The sequence below is a fragment of the Ursus arctos genome, unplaced genomic scaffold, assembly GCF_023065955.2.
Source record: "Ursus arctos isolate Adak ecotype North America unplaced genomic scaffold, UrsArc2.0 scaffold_22, whole genome shotgun sequence".
In the NCBI taxonomy this organism is placed as follows: Eukaryota; Metazoa; Chordata; class Mammalia; order Carnivora; family Ursidae; genus Ursus; species Ursus arctos.
The window spans coordinates 3276847-3301375 of record NW_026622897.1 but is presented as its reverse complement, the minus strand read 5'-3'; the positions used below and the strand labels follow the sequence as shown (position 1 = coordinate 3301375).

Below are 24529 nucleotides of genomic sequence, written 5' to 3'. Positions count from 1 at the left end.
GCAGAAGAAAAAGCTCGTCTGGAGGCATGATGCGGCCCAGTGACACAACTGTGCACCACTGGTGTAGAAAATCAGAAGAGGCGCTTCTCACAGATGGCGAGTGAGTGTATTTTGCAACACATTAAAGAATAAAGTACGATGTTAGCTCTGCTTATGAACAATCTTAAAATGAAAGGCGCTGAGCGAAAGACTGATCGGCAGATTTTTACAGCGATGTGAGCAAATGCAGTTTAAAGGATGGTAGTTGCCGTGAACAATCCAGTATGGAATAAGAAACCCTTCACATGTTCAGTTTCAATAGTCATTGTCTGGAATGTCATCCAGGCCAAGTCAGGCTCTTTTTGTCCATCAATAATTCTCTCCCTCCCACTTAGCCAGAGCTCATCTGAGTCGCTGGTGAGGAACAACTTTATGGTATGCATTTACTCCCTTTACTCAAGTCCCTCAAGGCAAAAACTGCCATGAGTAATGAGGGCTTCCTCATTACTTTTCAGAACAAACTGGTCATGTGTGCTTAGTTTTAAAAGAAAGTCCGTCTTGAGTGCTGGGTTATGTGCCTGCTGCCCACTATACCACGTCCTGAGAATTACATAAGCTCAGTTATTGCTCTAAATGGTTGACAATTATACACGCATTTCTGCCTGCTCAGAATTCTCCAATGAACAGCTGCGAATATCTACCAAACCAAACTCAGGAGCACACATATGCACAAAAGCGAGTTGCTGGTTTGCTGAGGATATATGCAGATCAGGAATCCTAAACTCCCAAAACATCATGGCTCATGGGAAAGTTTCTAGTTACCTCCTCGTTCTGATAATTCCTAATGCCGATCACAATTCTCTCCAGCAGACATGATGAGTGACAGGGAATATATATACAGTCATCACTACCCTTTGGGTTAAAACTGAACTCTTTGCAACACTTTCTAAACATAGCTCAATAAGTGAGTACCAAGACCAGGTACGATGCCTGAAGAGGTTCAGCTCACCTGTTGTAGAAATCAATACCACTGACTGTCATTAGCCAACCTCCTAAAAATGACTTAGAAAGAATTCCTCTGATCTTGTAAGGAGCACTGGGTGTTGTATGTAAGTGATGAATCACTAAAGCCTACACCTGAAACTAATATTACACTGCATGTTAGCTAACTGCAATTTAAATGAAACCTTGGGGGAAAAAAAGAAAGAGAGAGAGGAGGGAGGAAAAAGAGAGAAGACAGATTACCTGCTTAAGAATTAGGGCTGCAACTCTGTTAATACCTCAAATATGGAGCTCAATGACATGCCTGTGATGTAAGCTCATTCATGTGTAACTCCTCACCTTGTGTCCCCTTGCTGGTTCCAAACTCCTAAGTAGGCAGTTGATTGAAATTGACAAGAATTCTGCTCTAGAAGCTTCAGCAAACACAAATCTTTTCCATTTCAATACCCTAGTAGCTCAAAGGGAAGAGCTGCCAACAGAGCAGTGGAATGGAAAGGCACGTATGCATTCCGTCCCTTTCCATCAAGCCTCTGTGAACAGCAAACTCAGCCCTTAGTATTAGCTCCTTTCAAGAGGCATGAGTTCAAAATATAGCCACTACCACCAAAACTGAAGAAGACCGTACTAGGGTCCTGAATATGCATATGATTTGGTAAGAAAATAATCAACTCTATTTTAGGTGTGTGGTCTTTTTAACCCCCTGCTTTTCAAATTTCTTTCAATGAATTGCTTTCTCACTGCAGTGAAGAGTATGCAAAAGATATATACAAATATATCTATATATATAGAGAGAGACAGAGACAGAGGCAGAGAGACCTGCATGCACATTTTAATATTTACAATCCTTCAAAGAAATAAATATGTTCTCTCTGAAGAGAGAACTCTCTCTTCTGAGAGAACTATATCTGTAAGTCTTTATGAATAACGACATTCTGTCATATCACAACCTGTGACATCTCCCGTGCTTTTTTAAAAGAACGGTGATACTGACAGTTAGTACTTGCACTGCATCACCAGCCTTAAAGAGCATGTTTGCACGTGTGACATCACTGCTCCATCTGCAGTGGGCTAAACACAGTTTCCTCATTGTTTTCTACATGTGTTATCATGGTTCAGTGATAGTTTTTTTCTTGTTATTTACTTTGGCTTCAAAATCTTTGAAATCTTCTTAACCTGCCACAAACATCCATTTGCCCATCCATCCATCCAACCATCCAACCAAGTTTGTTGACATGTACTTTATGCAAAGCATTGTAACGGAGGTGGGAGAGAGGCTGTCCTTATGGTACCGCGTGGTTGGTACTTCCCCATGGACACTCATACTGCTATTGGTAATCTGCGAATTACACCATTGATCTAATCGTGCCCATTTAAACAATTACACTCTTGAAATCTTCTCCCTCAGCCAGTGCCACACATGTATTCTACATGCTTGTGTGATGACAGTGAATTATATACATTAGTTTCAATATTCAAAATATTTTAAGACTACATTTACTTTGTTCACATATGGGCTATATATCTGAGGTGAACCATAGTACATAACTTCGGTTTTCACTTTAGTACACGCCTAAGCAATAATCCACCTCTTTTTTTCAGGAGAGCAATGCCTGCATTTGAATATTTTTATCTGTCTGACTCAGTTTTATACCCACTCTTTCTTGCTGGTCTTACCAAGGTGACCTGCAAGAAGAGAAAACACACTATCACTGGCATTTCTATTTCTTTTCCCCGGGATGACTACTCCTCCTGTCCAAGAGAAGAGACTAATTCACGATGATGTCTTTTTAGGAATTCAGAAACATACATTATTGGATTAATTAGAGAGAGTCTATCTTGGGTAGAATCTTACTTTAGAAGAGAGTGAAGATTAGTTTTATTTCATATTCTTTAAGGATTTGTAATGAAGAGTTCTTTAAGAGGGTAACTGTGAAAGTATCTTGGGTAAAAGCAAGATTCCCACTTAACATTTTTTTTTCTTTTTACGTTTTGTTAAATAAATAGGCTGTGTTTATGGTCACACAGAAAACTTACCTGTCATGAAGCTTCCCGTGGTCTGGCAGGGAAAAATTAATTTTAAAAAGGTGGCTAGGAGACTGCATAGCCTCATTCTATGAGGTTAAAGATAAAATGCCAAGCTCGTTTTCAAAATAAGGGGGAAAATATTCACTTGTCTTGGATATTCCACAGATTAGTGAATAAATTATCATGGAGAATTTTGCTAAAATAAATATCTATATAAAACTGAATGATAAGGATTACAGAGAGCAGGGAAAGGCAAAGATTCAGTTTCTTATTTCATGGATTAGAACAACTGCCTATCAAGTGGTAAAAAGTGAGAACAATTTGCTTTTTTGAAAGAAATGCATCAAGGTAATTTACATTATAATGCAGTATCTTCCCTAGTTCAGTACTGAATTACAGTCCGAGTGTGAATTTTTCAATCATTCCCCATTTTTACATAATTTTTGCTCTCTGCTTCATACAGATATTTCCGCTGAGTTATGAAACGTCATAATATGACATGTATGGAGAAAGTGGTATTGATGTTAAATACAAGGATTCTTCTCTAGGGGACTGCCCTGGGGTGCACCTATATGCTGGTAACACCATCCTGCCAGAATACACACATGTAGACATTACCGAGGTCTCTGGGAAACTGACCACCAATTCTATCCTAACCAGAATCCTTGTACATCACATTCCAGTACAGTATAGATGTTTTAGGTTTTCAGTGACTGCAATGAATTTTAATTGAGGAAACTAAATTTTCCATTCTGGGTGTTTTGTTTTTGAGAGAGAGATAGAGCACAAGTGATGGTGGCAGGGTGGCAGTGGGGCAGGGGCAGGGGCAGGGAGAATTGCAGGTAGGCTCCCTGCCTAGGGCAGAGCCCGACACAGGGCTCTATCTCACAACCCTGAGATCATGACCTGAGCTGAAATCACGAGTCCAACACTTAACTGACTGAGCCAGGCACCCCTAAATTTTCCATCCTGTTTTAACCACTGTATGATCATTTAAAATTATTGAAATTAGGGAAGTTGAGAATCTAGCTATAATTACAACTTCTGAAAGTCACTTAAAGGATACACCCCACCAAAGCACTGTGTAAGTAAGTACATTATTTTACTCTATTACATATGTAGGAGTATTTTCATTGTCTTTCTTCTATGCCCTCACTGAAATATACATTTATTTATTTATTTTGGGGGGGAGGAGAGGGAGAGACTGTGCACAAGTGGGGGGAGGGGCAGAGGGAGAGAGAATCTCAAGCAGACTCCCTGCTAAGCGTAGAGCCCAATGTGGGGCTCAATCTCACAACCCAGAAATCATGACCCGAGCCTAAACCAAGAGTCAGACACTCAACTGACTGAGCCCTTGAGAATACAAAGCTGAAGTTCTTGCATAAAAGGAAAAAGAGATCATTGTAATGGATAAGAAATTTACAAGAAATTTCAGTTACTGTCTAATAGAAAAATGCTGCTTTTTACTATGTGCAAGATCACTTGTGTTTTAAGTTGAATTCCTTATTTTTAATATCTATGGCACAGTCACTAACACCTATCCTCCTCTTCCTCCTGGAACTGAGGTGTGCTACGCTTCTGGGCCTCACTTGGTTACTAGTGACTGAGTGAGCAAGACCTTGAAATGATGTGAGTCACTTGCAGGCTTGACTGCACCCTTCAGGTGTACTTTGCGCTTTTTTCCTGCCAGCTAAGGGCAGATGACCAGGATGCTTTACAAGGTGCTACCACAAGATGAAAGGATCCTGCATCCCCAAAAACCAAGTTGAGGAAAGCCTGTCCCCCACTGTGGAGTTACGGCTTCTCTTTTATCGATCCTTAGATCCTTGAATATTTGAGTGTTTTTATTACTACAGCTTGACCTCTTCTAACTAGAATGGGATTATACTGAATCCTTTGTGCCTGTCTAATGTCCAAATATGTTCCATGTTCTAAGGCCTGGCTCAAGTCCAGTATCAAGGCTCTCCTTGATTCTTTCATCTTGACGTGAATGATCTCTTCCTGATTGGATTTCTCATACTAATCCGCTATTACTGCAAGTAAAACATCTATCTGTAGGCTCGTTGGCCATCAAAACAAAAAGGGAACATGGACAGTTACATATTCTTACTTCCAGTGGGACAGAACGTACCATTTCATGGGTGGAAGGAAAGCTTTCCCTAATGTTAAGTTCTTAAAAAAGATGATGCAAACATTGGACGGCAGTGATATAAAAGAAGGCAGTGATATAAAAGAAATATACTGGGAACGCCTGGGAGGCTCAGCCGGTTAAACGTCTGCCTTTAGCTCAGGTCATGATCCCCGGGTCCTGGGATGGAGTCCCTCATCAGGCTTCTTGCTCAATGGGGAGCCAGCCTGCTTCTCCCTCTGCCTGCTGCTCCCCCTGCTTGTGTGCGTGCTCTCTCTCTGACAAATAAATAAATAAAATCTTAAAATGAATAAATAAATAAAAGAAATATCCTCAACAACATGCCTAAAGTGAGTGTAACTAACTGATCTAATGGTATGGTAAGTTATAGCACCATTTAATTATAACCATTGCCATGGCTGGCAGCCCTGAAGGGTGCCAAGGTAAGACTTAGTTAACACGTAATATGTAACTGCCATATTTCTTTCAGCCTCAATCCAAAGATGAGACTTGTTTGACAGAGCACTCTTTAAAAATTCTCTGTGAAATACAGTATCTGTATATCAGATTTTTAAAAAATAAGAACAGTACAGCAATCGATTGTGATTGTGATTGTCATCAAGTCTGCCCTTGATTGCAGTAAGTTCTCCTTGGTTGATGGTGAATCCATTACACGAGAAAGCAAAAAAGCAGTAGGTTTGACTGTTAACCCTTTGTGTCCAGTAGGGAACCTGATCTGGACTCTACTAATAGAAGGCTCTCAAAGACACCTGTTGAATGTGTCAGAATACCCCCCCCGCCACACACACACACACACACACACACACACACACACACTAATAGAAGGCTCTCAAAGACACCTGTTGAACGTGTCAGAATACCCCCCCCCCCGCCACAAACACACACACACACAGAGATCTGGGTCTGTTTCAACTTAAAACCTAAAACTTGCTTAGGGTTGTGGCAGGTACAGGCTTCCAGTAATGCAATGAGTAAGTTGTGGGAATAAAAGATACAGCAGAGGGAGTACAGTCAGTGGTGTGGTAGTAGCGTTGCATGGAGACAGATGGGCGCTACGCTTGGGTCAGCACAGCATAACATACAGAGATTCTGAAACACTACGTTGTACACCTGAAACTAATGTAACATTGTGTGTCAACTATACTCAAATAAAAAGTAAAAAAAAGTAAAATAAAAACACTTAAGAGACTTATTCACCCCCAAAAATAACAATAAAAATTAATTTTAGTTTTTATCAAATGTCGCCCCTAAATAAGAATGTTTCTGTAAATTTAACTTTCGAAGTTGAGACATAATTTCTACAATTCTCACCTATAAGAAGTTCGAATAATATTTTATAACTCCTAAATCTTGTGGTGTTTGTCCCCAGGACTTTCTGAGGTTAGTGGTTTCTATACTGTGATGGTAACAAACAAAATGAGCTTAGCACGGCTGTGTGCAGAGAAGTATGAGGCTTGGTGCAAAGCCTGCCGGCGCCCACATAATTCTTTCTTGTAGCTTACTCACTATCCGTCCTCTGGGTCAGTTCTAGTAATTTTTAAGTTGTCCTTTTGTTACTTCAATGGCCTCAAGCTACTTTTAATTTTATTCTGGTTCTGTTTGTGCATCTTTAAAATATTTTATGCTTTTAATTAGCATAAATTAATTAATAATTCCTGAACTATTTTCCCTGAGTAATTTAACAACAACCTTAAATTAAAAAGCTTCTTGTATGAGGCAGAGAGGCAGGTTGTTGAAAATTTATTGAAAGATTCTATCCCCCACAGATCATGCAGGGAAGAATGAACACTTGCAGGTAAAATTGGAATGTATAATATGTGATGGCATTTTTGTAAACTAAGCATGAATTTTATTTTTAAAAGCATTAGAGAAAAATTTGAAGAAGATCCCATAGCCCTATCATCTTAACAAATGATCTCATTTTGTAAATTTCCTTTGAGTGTGTGTCTATATGCACACAATTAAATGTGTTCAGAATATTTTTCTATGTTATATTGCAATAGCAACCTATTACTTACAAGAGCTTTACTTAGATTTCTAAAGATAAATACTTCTTTTTACATCTCCATCATGAAACTCAACAGCTCATCATATATTGAAAAAGACAGTAATATTTACCTTTCTAAAATATTTTTAAATTTAATGTATGATTTCTCTTTATGAAGTCATTTCTCCAGTGCTCTTTTTTTAAAAAAATATTTTTATTTCCTTTTTATTACACTATGTTCACATTTTATGAGCACTCCCTAGTTATGAGGAATGGCCTGAGGCCAAACATACTTTTAAATCTGGACTACAATGATTTATTTATAGATAACTCACTCAAAGCTTCCTCTATGATAAAAAAGAAAAGAAAAAGAAAACTCACCTAAAAGAAAATATAGGCAATAAACTCTTGGACATTGGTCTTTGCAATATTTTCTTAAATCTGTCTCTTTAGGCAAGAGTAACAAAAATAAACGAACAATTGTGACTATATCAAACTAAAAAGCTTTTGTACAGTGAAGGAACCATCAACAAAATGAAAAGGAACCTACTGAATGGGAAAAGATATTTGCAAATGATATATCTGGTAAGGGGTTAATATCCTAAATATATTAAAAACTCATACAACTCAACATCATAAAAACAATCAGATTAAAAAATGGGCAGAAGACCTGAATAGAGATTTTTCCAAAGAAGACCTACAGATGGCCACAGACACATGAAAAGATGCCCAACATCACTGCTCTTGAAGGCAATGCAAATCAAAGCCACAATGAGCTATCCCTCATATCTGTCAGGATGGCTGGTATCAAAAAGACAAGAAACAACAAGTGTCAGCAAGGATGTGGAGGAAGGGAACCCTTGTGCCCTGCTGCTGGGAATGTCAACTGAGGCAGACAATGTGGAAAATAGTACGGAGGTTCCTCAAAAATTAAAAATAGAAAGAGCTTCCAATCTAGCAATTCCACTTCTGGGTATTTATCCAGAATAACCTAAAAAATGCTAATTCTTAGAGACACATGCACCGTATGTTCACTGAAGTATTATTTACAATAGCCAAGATATGGAAGCAACCTGTGTCCATTGATAGATGACTGGATAAAAAAGATGTGGTGTACATAAACAATGGAATATTACTCAACTATAAAAAAGAAATGAGATCTTGTCATTTGTGGATAAAGCTAGAGGGTATTATGCTAAGTGAAATAAGTCAGACAAAGAAAGATAAATACCATATGATTTCACTTATATGTGGAATCTAAAAAACACAACAAACAAAACAGCATAGAAAGAGACTCATAAATACAGAGGACAAACTGGTGGTTGCCAGAGGGGAGGTGGGTGGGGGGATGGAGGAAGGAGGTGAAGGGGATTAAGAGGTACAAGCTTCCGCTTATAAAATAAGTAAGACATAGAGAACAGCATAGAGAATACCATCAATAAGACTGGAACGACTTTATATGGTGGCAGATGGATCATTGTGGTGAGCATTTTGTAACATGTAAAATGCTGAATTACTATGTTATACATCTGATATTAATATACCATTTATGTCAGCTATATTTCAAAAAAAGAAAAAAATCATAACCCTTTGAAAATAAAAGGAAAAAAGTCTATATTAAAAAGATCCATTATGTATGGTAAAGGGTACAAATAATGTGATTTTTTAAAATTATGGTCAACAAATAGGACTGGCTAAAGTGTTGGGATAATCTTTTCATTGGGAAGTAAATATGAATTGACTTTGTAATTTTCATGCATGTAGGTGCAACTTCTGCATTATTTATCCCTTTTCCACTTCTATGATACTTTCTCATTCCAAATAAGATTAAAACACCAGTAAATTAAAGAGGTGAGAAAGCACGAATAAGAATATAGCTACGGATCTTTTCACTTCCCTTGAGTTTATCTTCACTATCTGAAAATTTTTCTTTTTATATCTAGAGAATCCACTTTGCACAGTTTATGAATTAGATTGCCAGTTTTTATCATGGCAGGAAAAATCCATTCTGCTTTCCAATGTCTTATAGGATGCTGGCCATGGAGGTACACAGACCAAAATATGTATTTATTTAGTGAGGTTGGCTTTCTTGATAAGTGGGAGTAAACTGAACCCATTTTTCTAATTACTCATGATAACAATTATTTATATCTATGTTATGATATATAACCTCTAACTGACATATTTTAAAACTGAATCTTCTCAAACACTGGGACAGATGTGAGCACAGCATAACGGACATGAAAGTGGAATCACTCTGTTGTACACCCGGAACTAATGTAACATTGTGGGTCAACTATATGCAAATAAGTAATTAAGAAGTAATAAAATAAAAGATAATAAATTAAAAATGCTGTGATAAAGGGAAAGAAGCACCGACATTTATTTCCTGACAATTATTTTCGCAACATTTTACATTTATTTTTCACAACTCTGGAAAGTAAGTATCCTGGTATCTCCATTTTCAGATGGTGAGACAGACGTTTACAGAGGTCTTCATAACCTGCCCAATATCCCAGGTTTTGGTAAACTGCCTCACCAGACCTTCCTGGTTCCAAATCCTAAGGACAGGTGTCACATCTTTAAAATGTAGCAACAAGATTGCCTATAACGTCTGAATCATGAAAAATGCTTAACCAATGTTTACTTCTCTGAAATAACCTTTTTTTCACTTCCCTTTATCACCATCCATGTAATAGTGCTTGCAGTGAAAGAAGAGTATTTTATTTTCAAAGAGTGGCTGTTATTTTGTTCACTGTCATATTATTTCCCAATGGGAATATATAGGTAAACTCCACATAAATTAAGTTCTATAATATGAGCAAAACTCTGGGCAAACTACAACATGTGTATGCTATATCACATGAAGAAACAATTTCTCCTCCTCTTCATAATTTTATCTTTGGAACACAGCTTTGAACCAAATGAGGTGAATACATTTGAGTCACACAAATGAGATGTATTGTGTAACTTTTAGGATGATTCTGTCTGCCTCAGCAATGATTCCCTATATTGGGATTTATGATCTTCAAATAAATAGATTAAGTGATGTTTGCTTAATAATGTGGCCAAGAAAAAGACATTTTATTACAAATAATTCTGACATTTCAGTACTTTTGACTTTACTTAGTTTTTCCTTCCCTAAAAACAATGGTAAAGAAAAATGAAAATATAGCCCTATTATGTGTTCACTATCAGCTAAACTTAATTCATTTGCTTTTTTAAAAAAATCCACATACGCTGTATACAGTATACGGTACTCAGAATTGCAACTCTTTCAAATAATTCTCCATGAATCCTGTGAGGTGAGTCCTTTACTCCATTTTTTTTTCGGAAAATGAGCCTTATATTTGTGCCCATGGTCAAGGCTCACAGACCTGTTACTGGCTAACTGGTTACCCTGGAATTCAAACCCACATCTAATGGGTCCAAGTCCTATTTTCTCCCTCCAGACGCTTTAGAGTAGTGTCACATGAGAGGTACCTGTAAATATTTCCTGTGTGCATAAAAGAAAAAGTAATCTAACTTTTGATTAGTTGACATCATGAGTTTAGTTTTCATTATCTTACATGAGGACGTTATAATTATATGTAAACTTTGCTAAATAAGATGTAGATGGACCTCTTCATAATTTAACCCATTATTTCATGGACCCAAATATTAAAGAATCAGACTTTAGCAAAAGCATTCTAGCTGGAATAAAACTCTATTTGTTTTATCTTCTGCAATGGGGTATCTTTGCCATGATTATGCCTTTTTTTATTATAGAAAATAAAAGCAGTAAAAACTGTGATTAGAAAAGACTTCTTGTATACCCATAAGATGCTTTCTGATTTAAACAGTTGAATCATTTCTGATTTTTTTCAGAATTTCAAAATGTTGCTCTTGGAGGTTTTTTTTTTTTGTTCGTTTTTTGTTTTGTTTTTGTTTTTGTTTTTGTTTTTTTTTTTTGGTTAGAATTTTGGTCTTTATCCCAAGAGCAATTAGAAGCTATTGAAAGTTTCAAAGTCGGCCTTTTTTTTTTTTTTTTTTTTTGGACAGTATTATTTTTTATTTCTTTCTTTTTAAATTCTGTGCTGGGTTTTTGTTGTTGTTGTTTTTTAGATTATTATTGTTTTTATTATGTTCAGTTAGCCAACATATTTAACATCATTAGTTTTTGCTTCCTCAATGCCCATCCCCTAGTTACCCCATCCCCCGCCTTCTGTACTCTACCATTTGCATCCACATGGGTGGAGCTGGAGGGGATTATGCTAAGTGAAATAAGTCAAACATAGAAAGACAATTATCACATGGTTTCACTCATATGTGGAACATTAGGAATAGTGTGGAGAACCATAGGGGAAGGGAGGGAAAACTGAAGGGGGGGAAATCAGAGAGGGAGACAAACCATGAAAGACTCTGGACTCTGGAGTATTTTTTATCTTGTACCACTTTCCTTTTACGTGTTTCAAAGAGAAAGCTTCCTGAGGTAGTAGGCTCAGGGGTCAGAGATTTTTCTGATATTAATACTGTGAGGACCACAACTCATTTTAGAGCCTTCGTCCATAACCGAGGCTAGCATTGCTTCCTACAGATCACGCAGGCTACAAAGAGCAAGCCAATGAAGTAGAAAAAGAGCTTCTTTTTACTACAAAGAATAAACCAGGGAGAACAGGACTCTTCACCCGTTGGCCCCAGGTCTCATGAAGAAAAGTATCCAAGGTGAGCTGGTCTGCCAACTGTGAAATTTTGTCAGTCAAAAACTAGCTTCCCCATGGATGCATTTGATAAATAATAAAATAAAATAATACCAAACCAAACCAAACAAAACAACATCAGTGAAGATATGCCACCTGTTTGGGATGACAGTATTAATAAATTGACAGTCTTTCCAAGTTAGAGGATAATTCTCACTAAAACGTGGTCTCCTGGTCTGGTTAATCCAGGAATACCCACCCACCTGTTGTGCAGCCCACAAATCTGGGCATCTGCCCGACTTTCTTTTTCTTTCTTTTCTTTTCTTTTCTTTTTTTCTTTTCTTTTCTTTTCTTTTCTTTTCTTTTCTTTTTTTTTTCCTTCCTTCCTTCCTTCCTTCCTTCCTCCTTTCTTTCTTTCTTTTTCTTTTTCTTTCTTTCTTTCTTTCTTTCTTTCTTTCTTTCTTTCTTTCTTTCTTTCTTTCTTCTCCTGTGACACATAATACTTTAACAATTACAATGTCAAACGATGACCTTATACCAGAACATATTAAAACTTCAGGAATTTCACATGATTTCTAGAACAGAGAATTTACCCAAGCAACATAATCTAAGGCTTATCATTATTTGTTTGACAGTGCTCCCCAAGTAACTTAACATACCAAATAAAAAGGTCTAATTAGTCAAAAAGACTTCATTTACAATTCAAATCTCGGGGAAGTTTGTTAAAACCCTCAGAAAGTTATAAAGCACATGCCTAAATAGGATTACAGAGCATTACAATGGGTGTCTTTCTTTAAACCTCCTTCTGCTCTCTGTAGAATACACCCCCTTACATTCTATGTTGATTATCAAGTTTTGTTTTACTATTTTTCTTACTGTTCACTTCCACTTCTGTCTACAATGTTGACCTCTTAATCCAAACCACCCTGCAAAGCTATCCTTTTCCTGTCTCCTCTCTTCTGCAATGTTTCCTAATTTAGTGGTCTGACATCTTCACATGTGGCAGAAATACTGCAGACACTTCTCCGGTGGAGGTGCACGATGCTGGTAAGTCTTATTAACTGGGGGTGTCAACTTCAGTCATTTGGTAAGGACGGTGATGGCCAGGTTTCTCCACTGGAAAGTTACAATTTTTTCCTTAATAATTAAGAAGTATTTTGTGGAGAAATACCCAGAGACGATTAAAATATCCTGTTTCTCATCATAATTTTACCATCATCATCAGTAATTCTTTCCTGCAACAATTATTACTGTGTCATCTGCCTGATGGTGATTTTCTATTTGCATCCTTCCTCCTCCATTATTCATTGCAACTGTATTGTAAAGAAGAGCTGTCTCTTCGCCCCCATTTATTTATGTATTCAATTGTTTATTGATACCACTTGGGACTAATGGACATTTATTGTATTCGATGGTTGTCTTACATTATGACCATTATTTGTTGTTTTGCTCACATCGCTCCAGATTTGGCCATCGGTTGCTTCTTCAAGCTGGCTCCTAAATCCTTGCATGCCTCACCCAGTCATTCTATAAGCACTCCCTTGCTTTCTGACACCACAAGATGATGCTGTCTCATCCTATATTTTCTCTGTATTAACCCTGTAATCACCCTTTTTCTAAAAGTCATTTTCCTTTAATTATAGAACGGTATTCAGAAATTAAGATCTGGACGCCAGGAGTGTTCACTGTTACTGGAATGTTTTCGCCTCTAAGTGCTCTCAGGAAACACATGTATGGACACACACACATGCATGTTTGTATTTCTTTCTATACCTAAGACTGTCTATATATTAAAGTCGTGGGTCCATACTTACTCTTCTGATTTCAGTCCAACAACAGAGGGCTCCTTCCAGCTTTTCCCCTTTTCTTGTTTGTAAGCTGGCTCTTCTTTTTTTTTTTTTTTTTTTAAATTTTTTATTATGTTATGTTAGTCACCATACAGTACATCATTAGTTTTTGATGTCGTGTTCCATGATCGTTGTTTGCGTATAACACCCAGTGCTCCATGCAATACGTGCCCTCCTTAATGCCCATCACCAGCCTGTCCCAATCCCCCACCCCTCTCCCTTTGAACCCTCAGTTTGTTTCCCAGGGTCCACAGTCTCTTATTTCTTATAATACATTTACCTGTCTGCTAAATCTTAGTCTGCACAGAAACTACTTCAGAATCTCTGGTTAATACACTTGTTAAAAACAAATTTACAAAATACAGTACAGGGCTGGTGTAGGGTGTATATCTGCTTATGGTATGCAATCAAAATATTGTTTTCCCGCATTACTCAAGTTAATTCTTTTCTTCTCTACCTCCTTCCATAAGATTATGTCATTCATTTATAACACAGTTAGGTACATTTGTTATTTTTTGGTGTCCTATTTTGGGTTCCCCTACATCCTGGTTGGTTTTATTTATTTGTGTTTTGGTGTATGTCCTAAAAGACTGTGTTACACAGAAAACTAAGAGAAGTTTCACTCCTTTCACATTCTTCAATCGCCACTCCTAACCAACTTATGTTGGCAAACAATCTCATTAGTTCATGGTTTTTCTATATTTCTTTTGCAGAGGTTAGTGGGTAAGTGTGTATTTTCACATTCCCCCTTCCTTAGTACTTAAAGAATAGCAAACTATAGACACTTCCACAGTGTGTTTTTGTTGGTTTGTTTTTTGGTGAATGTACAAATAACCTTGTATTCAAAAATACAAAATAAATTAAATTATCTGTAGGATAATGAGGACAATGACAGTGGTAAATCACGATATGTTGTCAACTGAAACTAGAAACTGATGATTATAGTGACTTTCTTAACATCAGCCAGCCTTTTCATTTACTTTAACTGACTTCTCTGAAATTATTGGTGAGAAACATTGCCCTGAGCATCCTGTCAGAGTTTATTAGCAATGGTGAAGCACTACTCTAGAAAGCAGAACATATTCCTCCCTGACCATTCCACCTACCAATAAAACAGTTCTTAAAATCTTAGTTGGATCGATGACTCCTTTCTCCACCACATTCACAGAATCTCCAAGCAGAGCATCACAACCAGCTTTGGAGAAACTTAGCATAATTATCTCAACTATCAATGATCCTTCAACACCTACATTCTTAGCGATGATCTTTGCAAGAATTTTGAGTGTTCTTTTAATAATTTCTGTATCATTAAAAAATATCTTCATTGCTGGAATTAGCGAGTCTCAGACTAGAATGCACGGAAGCAGAACACAACCCCCTCCCAGAACAATGCCTTCTTCACGGCATCCCATGTAGCATTGAGGGCACCTGCAGCTCCTTCTTCCCATGCACTTTCACATCACTTGACCCACCAACCTCCAGTAGAGCTACTCCATCTGGAAGTTTTTCAAGGTATTCATTCAGTGCTTCCTTTTCATAATTGCTAGTTATGATATGCCACTGCTCAGCGATTTCCTGCATAGGTTTTTTAATTTGAGCCTATTATCTTTTCCTTTCCAGGACATGGTTTCATCTTTGGTCACAGTGACATCTCCAACTTTTCCTAAGTCAGAAAGCTGAGCATCATCAAGATTTGGGGTCAACCTCTTTTCTCTGAACATTGAACCATGAGCACCAATAGCCATGTGTTAAAGTAGGTTTTCCTATTGTCATCAAATCCTGGAGATCTGACTGCTCTAATCTGAAGATCAGCTTTTAGCCTATTCAAAATGAGTGTATTTAGAGCTTGTTCATTAACATCTTCAGCAATTATGACCAAGGACTTACAATGAGCATTGGCAATTTCAAGGGCAGGTGTAATGGACCAGACACAAGACATCTTCTTTTCACTCAATATAACATAGGCATTCACATTTCTGATGTACACAAAGTACGGAGAAACAATCACACTTCAATTTAATAATTTATAATTCATCATTCAGGTTTCCCAACTTTTGATGGGATTACATTCTTCCTTTCAATCTTTTCCACCATATCAGACATGATATTGCCAATTTCTTTGTTTGCAGACAGAAATCACAACAACCTAAGCAATCTCTTTGGGGCTCAACACAGTTTTGGACTGGTTCTTAAATTCAGCAATTACAGCATCTACAGCTAACATCACACCTTTTCCAATTTCCACTGGATGAGCACCTTTGCTCACCTTCTCCAAGCCTTCCTTGGCAAGTAGTATACTGATACGGTAGCAGTGGTGGTGAATCTTTGGCCTTTTCACTTGTGTTACTGGCAATATCTTGAGCAAGCATAGTCCACATATTGTTACATCTACCCTTTAAGTCAACTGACTTTGGAATGGTCACACCATACTCTAGGACTTCTCATTCACTAATAATCACTAGTAATCGCTCCAGCATCTGCTCAAAGGTCTACTACACTTTGAAGCTTTAAGGCTCACACAACTGCACCAAATTTTACATCTTTGGCATAAGCCTGAGTGAGACGAGGAACCAGTGCCCTGGACAGTGGCCTCATGTGGTAGAAGACAGCAGGTCATCAAAGCATTTCTGCAAGGGGGCTGTGCGCGAGAACCCGGAGAGGCAAGGGAGAAAATCATGGCACACATAGCAATAAACATGTCCCCTCTCTGCACCACTCTCTCTGTGTGGGACACTGTCTGTGCAGCACAGCAGCTTCCACGCCCTTCCTGGTGGCCCAGGCCTGGCAATCTGCATGCACCAGGCTGATTTTTTTTTTTTTTAACATTAACAATATGTCTTGGAAATTACCATGTATTATTTCACTGAGGTCTTCCTCATTCTTTTTCCACAGTTTCTTAGTACTCTACTGAGTGGATGCACCATACAACACTCTCCTGTGTACAAGCAGTTAAGATGTTTCCAATATTTTACAAATCAAATAATGCAGTAGGGAAGAACCTTGTGCAAATCTACTGTTGGAGGTGTATCTTTCAGAATAGATTCCCAGAAGTGGAACTGTTGGATAAATGATAAGAACATGTATGGTCCTGTTATGAACTGTTAAATCTCCGACCAGAAGGACTATGCCGGTTTGCATTCTCATTAACAATCCAGTAGAGTCCCTGTTTACCCACAGCCTTACCAAGAGGGTATGTTGTCATGCTTTTTAATTTTCACCCATCTGATAGCTTAGAAATGACATTATTTTAATTTGTATTTCTCTAATTATGTTTGAAATTTTATTTTATTAATTAATTTTTTTAAAGATTTTATTTATTTGACAGAGAGAGAGACAGCTAGAGAGAGAGGGAACACAAGCAGGGGGAGTGGGAGAGGAAGAAGCAGGCTCCCAGCGGAGGAGTCTGATGAGGGGCTCCATGCCAGGACTCTGGGATCACTCCCTGAGCCGAAGGCAGATGCTTAATGACTGAGCCACCCAGGCGCCCCATGTTTGAACTTTTAAAAAAACATATACGTAAGGGTCACTTTTATCTTTTTTAAAAAAATATATGTGAGTTTCTGCTCATGTCTATTTCATATTTTACCATTGGGTTTTCAATCTCATTTTCTTTGGTTTTCAGAGTTCTTTATATATTAAGAATATTAGCCCTTTGTGTCACATGTTGCAAATATTTTCTTCCAGTTTGTCAATTGTCTATGATATTGCGTATTTTTTTTTTTAAACTTTCACGTAGTCCAATTTATCAATGTCTCCTTTTATTTCTTCTGGAGTTTGAAAAATAGAAAGTATTTTCCCAAACAGAGAATAAAGAGAAACATCTCTTTATTCTTCTAGTTCTTACATGTTTTCATTTTTTTTCTGTTTAAATTCCTGATCTATTTGGAGTTGACTCGGTATAAGGTATGAGAAATGTGCCAAATTTTATTTTTTTTCAAATCGTACCCAGATGCTCCACAACCATTAAAGTCCAGCTTTGTCCCAGTAATACCCCAAAGATATTACCCATATCATAGAATACACTTCCTTATGTACTTAGATCTATTTCTGGGTCTTCCATTCTGTTCCCTGGTCTCACTGTGTACTAACATGCCAGCGCGAGACTAATTTAATTATGGATACTTTGACGTACCCGTTTATGCCTTTATATCTGGGTGCTACTATCCCCTCATAGATTTTCTTTTTCAGTGTTCTCCTGCTTCTTCTCGGATGTTTGTTTTTTTCATATGAACTTCATCATCAGTTTGTCTCATATAACAATAACAAAAAAGGAAACCTGCTGGTATTTTGATAAGGATTGCATTAAGTTTATAAATTAATTAGGGAGAACTGACATTTTTATAATATCATATAATCTAATACAAGAGAAAGGGGTGTCTTTCCACTTGTTCAAGCCCCTTTCTGTGTCTTTCTGCTATGTTTTAAAGTTTTCTTTATAAAGTTCCTTATCACACATTTCTTTTTAACTCCTTCGTCTTATTTGTTGTAGCTGCGAAAGGGGCTTTGCCCCACTCATCCACATCTTTCTTAGGCTACTTGAGAAACTCTCAGCAAACATCCATGTCCTCCTCCAGTCCTTTCCTCTCCATTCTATCCAGAGTGATCTTTTATAAATGTAAATTCGTTTATTTTCTTTCAAAGTGTTTGAAAAGCTTCTACATTTATTAAGATGAAGACTGAGTTCCTAATTAGGCCCCACAGATCCCCCATCTTCTCGCCACTTTGTGGGTTTTAAGCACACTGGCCACTTTTCTGTCTATGGGGCCTTTGCCCCCTCCCCACTCAGGCCCTAGAGCTGGCGGAACAGCACACCGACCCAATCCCTCTAGCCAACATCAGAACGAGACCTGGGGAGCACTGACCTGGGCAGCCATGGGTGAGAGAGACATCTCAGAAGTCTAGCTTCTCAAGGGGAGGTCCTCTCATGCCATTGGAGAAAACCATATATATATGAGTGTGGATGCAGTGGAAATGGTAAGAATAACCTTACCAGTGTTGACCCCTGCCACTGCAACAAGGCACAGAGCTAAACAAGCTGGTGTTGGTGACCAATTCCATCAAAAATAGGACAGCAGTGAGAGACGGCCCATTCTCTCCAGCAGAGCCTAGAGTACTGGGGCAGGACCTCTATGACTGGGAGCAGGGAGGAGATTGACCAAGAGGCAGATAAGAATATCAAAGAGCATTACAGGGATGCAGTTCCTGCTGTTTGCACTCAGGACTTCTGCAGGAAGTCCTCCCATGAGCCCCTGGAAGTCCCTCCCTGAGGATCTCCCTACCTGGTCTGCAGTCACCATCAATGCCCCAAGTGCTAAACACACACTGACTGGGCCTCTTGGGTGAGCTCCTAAGTGCAGTGGCTAAGTGGCAGGGAGAGGACTCAAGTCAGCCAGGGCCTGTGGGCAGGGGAGAAACCATAAATTTGAGCTATAGTGCCACCTTCTGGAAAATAAAAGACAGGTTTCTAGTGGCCAGACTGATGAGTTGTAAGGACCGGAGAAGACATTAGAACTTAACAATTCTGCCACAAGAGGGAGCAAGAAGAGAGATGTGTTCCCATACAAAGACAGAGAAAACCCCAGATAATGACAGCACCAAGGAACAGAATACCCCTACCTTAAGGCAACTAGTAGAGACTTTTGCTATTTCAAATGCAAAAGCAGTAGTGTTAAAGATACCAGGAACATGAAAAATCAAGGAACCATATTATCACCGAAAGATAATAATTTTCTCCAATAACCAAGCTCAAAGTAGTGAAATTTTATGAGCTAGCTGATGAGGAATTCAGAATAGCTGTCTCTGAAAAACTCAATGAGCTACAAGAAAACTCAGAAATACAACTGAACAAAATCATGAAAAAAATCTTCAGAAATTCTGGAGCTGAAGAATTCAATGAATGAAATGAAAAATGCAACAGAACACATCTGCAGTGAGTAGAGCAAATGGAAGACAGAATAGGTGATTTAGAGGATAGGAATTTTGAAACAACCCATTTAGAGGAGAGCAAAGAAAAAAAGTGCAGAAAAGAGAATGTCTATGTGATCTATGGAATTCCATCAAAAGAACAAATATTAGAATAATCAAGGATCCAGAACAAGAGATGGTAAAGGGGGCAGAATGTTTATTTAAAGAAATAATAGCTGACAACTTCCCAAATCTCGGGACAGAATGGGACATCCAAGTTCAGGAAGCTAACAGATTACTCTATTTTAATCTCAGTGCAAAAAACCCTTCTCTAGGACACATGATAACAAAACTGTCAAGAATCAAAGACAGAGAATTCCAAAAGCAGTCAGAGATTAAAAGATTATAACCTACAAAAGAACTCCCATTAAGCTTCCAATATAAAGGTATAAGTATCATATATAAAATAAACATACAGAAATCAATAGCACTAACAATTACACACTAACAACAAAACATCTGCAAAAGAAATTTTAAAACTGCAACATTCATGGAATGCTTGGGTGGCTCAGTCAGTTAAGTGTCTAGCTCTTGATTTTGGTCATGATCCCAGGGTCGTGAGATTGAGCCCCATTGTCAGGCTTCATGCTGGGCATGGAGTCTGCTTAAGATCCTCTCTCCCTTTGCCCCTCCCCCACTCCCCCCCCAAAACCAAACCAAACCAAACCAAACCAAACCAAACCAAACACTACGACATTCATAATAGCATCAAAAACAATAAAATATTTAGGAATAAATTTAACCAAGGAAGGGAAAGAGCTGTACAATGAAAATGACAAGACTTGGAAGAAAGAAACTAAAGAAGACACAAATAAATGGAAGGAGATCCTCTGTTTGTGGATCAGAAAAAAATGATATTGTTAAAAACCACATATTACTCAAAGGCATCTATAGATTCCATGCAATTTCTATCAAAATTTCAATGGTATTTTACATAGACAAAGAAATAAAACTATCCTAAAATTTCTATGAATCCACAAAAGACCCCAAATCACCAAAACAATCATGAGAAAAAACAAAGCTGGAGGCATCACACCTCCTGATTTCATATTATACTACTAAATAGCTAAAGTAATTTCAAGAGTATGATGCTGCCATACGTTAGACACATAGACCAATGGAACAGAATTAAGAGCCTAGAAATAAACTCGCACATTTATGGTCAGCTAACATTTGACAAGGGAGGCAGGAACACTCAATGGATAAAGGATAATCTCTTTAACACATGGTGTTGGGAAAACTCATAACCACATGCAAAAGCATGAAGCTGAATCCTGATGTCACATCACATTGAAAAAGTTACTCAAAATGGATTAAAGATGTAAAGATAAGATCCGATACTGTAAAACTCCTAGAAGAAAAAACAGGAAAAAAGCTCCTTGACATTGGTCTTGGCTCCTTGACATTGGTGTTGATTGCTCTACCAACTGGTCCTTCCCCCACTTTTCTCTCTCTCCTCAGGCCTTCCTATTCCCTGAGACACAATATTGGAATTAGGCCAATTAATAACCCTACAATGGCCTCTAAGTGTTCAAGTGAAAGGAAGAGTTGCATATCTCTCACTTTCAATCGAAAGCTAGAAATTATTTAGCTGAGTGATGAGGGCATTTTGAAAGCCAAGATAAGCCAAAATCTAGGCCTCCTGTGCCAAACAGTTAGCTAAGTTGTGAATGCCAAGGGGAAGTTCTTGAAGGAAATTTAAAGTGCTAGCTAGTCCAATGAACACACAAATGATAAAAATCCATATCAGTCTTATTGCTGATCCGGAGAAAGTTCCAGTGGTCTGGACAGAAGAACAACCAACCACAACATCCCCTTAAACCAAACCCTAATCCAGAGAAAACCTCTAACTCTCTTCAGTCTTGTGAAGGCTGAGAAAGAAGAAGCTGCAGAAGAACAGTGTGAAGTGAGCAGAGGTTGGTTCACGAAGTTTAAGGAAAGAAGCTGCCTTTATAACATAAAAGTGCAAAGTGAAGCAGCAAATGCTGATGTAGAAGCTACAGTGAGTTCTCCAGGTCTAGCTAAGAGAAGCAATGAAAGTGGCTACACTAGACAAGAGATTCTTGAAGTAGATGGAAAAGACTTCTACAGGGAGAAGGTGCCATGTAGCACTTTCTCAGCAAGAGAGAAGTCAATGCCTTGCTTCAGCGATTCACAGGACAGGCTGACTCTCTTGTGAGGGGCTCATGCAGCTGGTGACTCTGTGCTGAAGCCAATGCTCACATACCACTCTGAAAATCCTTGGGCCCTTAAGAATTATGCTCAATCTATTCTACCTGTATTCTATAAATGGAGCCAAGAGCATGGATAATAGCTCATTTGTTTACAACATCATTTACTGAATATTTTAAGGCCATTACTGAGACCTATTGCTCAGAAAAAAGATACCTTTCAAAACGTTATTGCTCAATGACAATGCATCTGGCCACCCAAGAGCTCTGATGGAGATGGACAATGAGATTAATGTTGTTCTCAATGCCTGCTAATACAACAGCCATTCTGTAGTCCATGGATGGAGAAGTAATTTCAACTTTGAAGTCTTACTGTTTAAGAAATACGTTTCATAAGGCTATAGCTGTCATAGACCATGATTCCTCTGATGTGTCTGGGCAAAGTAAAATAAAAACCTTCTGGAAAGAATCCACTTGTCTGGATGTCAGTAAAAACATTCACGATTCGTGGGCAACATATCAACACCAACAGGAGTTTGGAAGAAGTTGATTCCAACCCTCAGCGATGACTTTAAGGGTTAAGCAGCTAAGATGTGGTGTAAATGGCAAGGGAACCAGAATCAGAAAGGGAGACTGAAGGTGGGGCTGATCTGCTGTGATCTTGTGATCAAACCTGAACCGATAAGGAGTTGCTTCTCATGGATGAGCAGAGACAGTGGTTTCTTGAAATGGAATCTACTTCTTGTAAAAATACTATGAGAGTTGTTGAAATGACAACACAGGATTTAGAATACAACATAAACTAAGTAGATAAAAAAGAATCAGAGTTTGAGAAGACTCTAATGCTGAAAGAAGTTCTGTTGTGGGTAAAATAATATCAGCCAGACTTGCATTCTATAAAAAGATGTTCATGAATAGCCAATCAATGGGGCAAGCTTCATTGTTGTCTTGTTTAAAGAAATTGCCACGGCCACCTCAGCCTTCAGCAGCCACCACCATGATCAGTCAGCAGCCCTCAACATCAGGTAACATCCTCCACCAGCAAAAAGATCCCAACTCACTGAAAGCTCAGATGATGGTTAGCATTTTTAGGAATAAAGTCTTTTAAAATTAAGATACACACGTTGTTTTTCAGACATAATGCTATTGAACATTTAATAGACTGTGGTATAGAAGAAACATAACTTTTATATGCATTGGGAAACCAAAACAGTAATTTTACTTGCTTTATAGCAGTGGTCTGGAAATGAACCCTCGATACCTCCGAGGTATGCCTGTATATGGAAAGGAAATGAAAACAGGACAGAGAAGAGATATCTGCATTCCTGTTTTTGCAGCATTATTCATAATACCTAAGATATGGAAAGAACCTAAGTATCCACCAGCAGATAAATGGATAAAGAAGAGGCGGTATGTTTACACACACACACACACATACACATTTATATATTTAATATACACATAATATACACATACACAGTGGAATAATACTCAGCCAAGAAAAAAGAAATCCTACCATTGGAACAACATGGATGGACTTTGAAAGCATTATACTAAATGAGAGTAGCCAGAGAAAGACAAATGCTGTATGGTATCACATTTAGGTGCAATCTAAAAAGCCCCCAAACTCATGAACACAGAGAATAAAATGGTGGTTACCAGGAGTGAGGGTGGAAAAATTGGGGAGATGCGGTTTAAGGATACAAATTTGCAGCCAGCAGATACACAATTCCTAGAAATACAACACACGGAATATGGATTATAGACAACAATTGAGTATTGTAAACTTCAAAGCTGCTAAGAGACTTGACTTAGTTGTTCCCATCATAAAGAAGAAATGGTGATGATGGGACATCATAGAGGTGTTAGTGAATGCTATGGTGGTAATCATATTGCAATATACAAGTGTCTTAAACCAACAGGTGGAACATCTTACACTTACACAATGTGATATGTCAATTATATCTCAATAACATTTTAAAAACCACTGTGTGTATGTTATTTATTATTACTGATTTGTTAAAACATAAAAAATATTTCATCATGTGAGTTTATTTCCATTCCCTTTTCCATCAGCCATTAGTTGTATGTGTTTCTCATTCTTTGGTTTTCCTATTATCTTAATTATTACTATTATCATTTGTTTTCTTTTCTGATTAAATATACATATGAATTTAAAATATCTAATAATTATATTTATCCACGTATCTTTGTATGTTCTTGTTTTGCTCCAGAATCATCTCAATATTGGATATTCAATTCTATTTGCAATTGTCTTATTTTATATATAATGAATTGGAACTTGTGGTTTATCTTCAAGGTGTAGACAGTGATAAGTTAACTTGTCTTCAATGACTAGAAAAAGTATTCATATAAGAATGCAAGTGGCTAGATAAAAATTAATATATTTCTGTGATCAGTTATTTACTTTTCAGTAAAAATATAAACAAAAGAATTTTTAAGTCACACCTAACTTTAGGGGAAGTCATCTTAAAATTCCATAGTATCGGGTCTGAATGTGTCTTATACTTATTAATTTCTTCATTTTCAGGTGCTGTCACGCATCCAACAATTAACACTTTTCAGGTGGAAGAGGCTAAGTGAAGGTGTAATCTTAATCAATGATTTCCCCCGCACTATTTAATTGCATTCAAGGAGGTTAAAAATTATGTTTGCCTCACACCTGCTGAAAGTACCAGCCACTACCTTAAATAAACCTCATTTCA

At 37.7% G+C, this 24529-nt stretch overlaps 1 protein-coding gene and 1 pseudogene across 2 annotated transcripts in view; both read right to left on the bottom strand.

Moving 5' to 3' along the window:
* Positions 1–24529, bottom strand: part of GRIA4 (glutamate ionotropic receptor AMPA type subunit 4) — a 359257-nt gene that overhangs the window by 245191 nt on the left and 89537 nt on the right. The window lies entirely within an intron of this gene.
* Positions 14712–16293, bottom strand: LOC113260121 (60 kDa heat shock protein, mitochondrial-like; annotated as a pseudogene).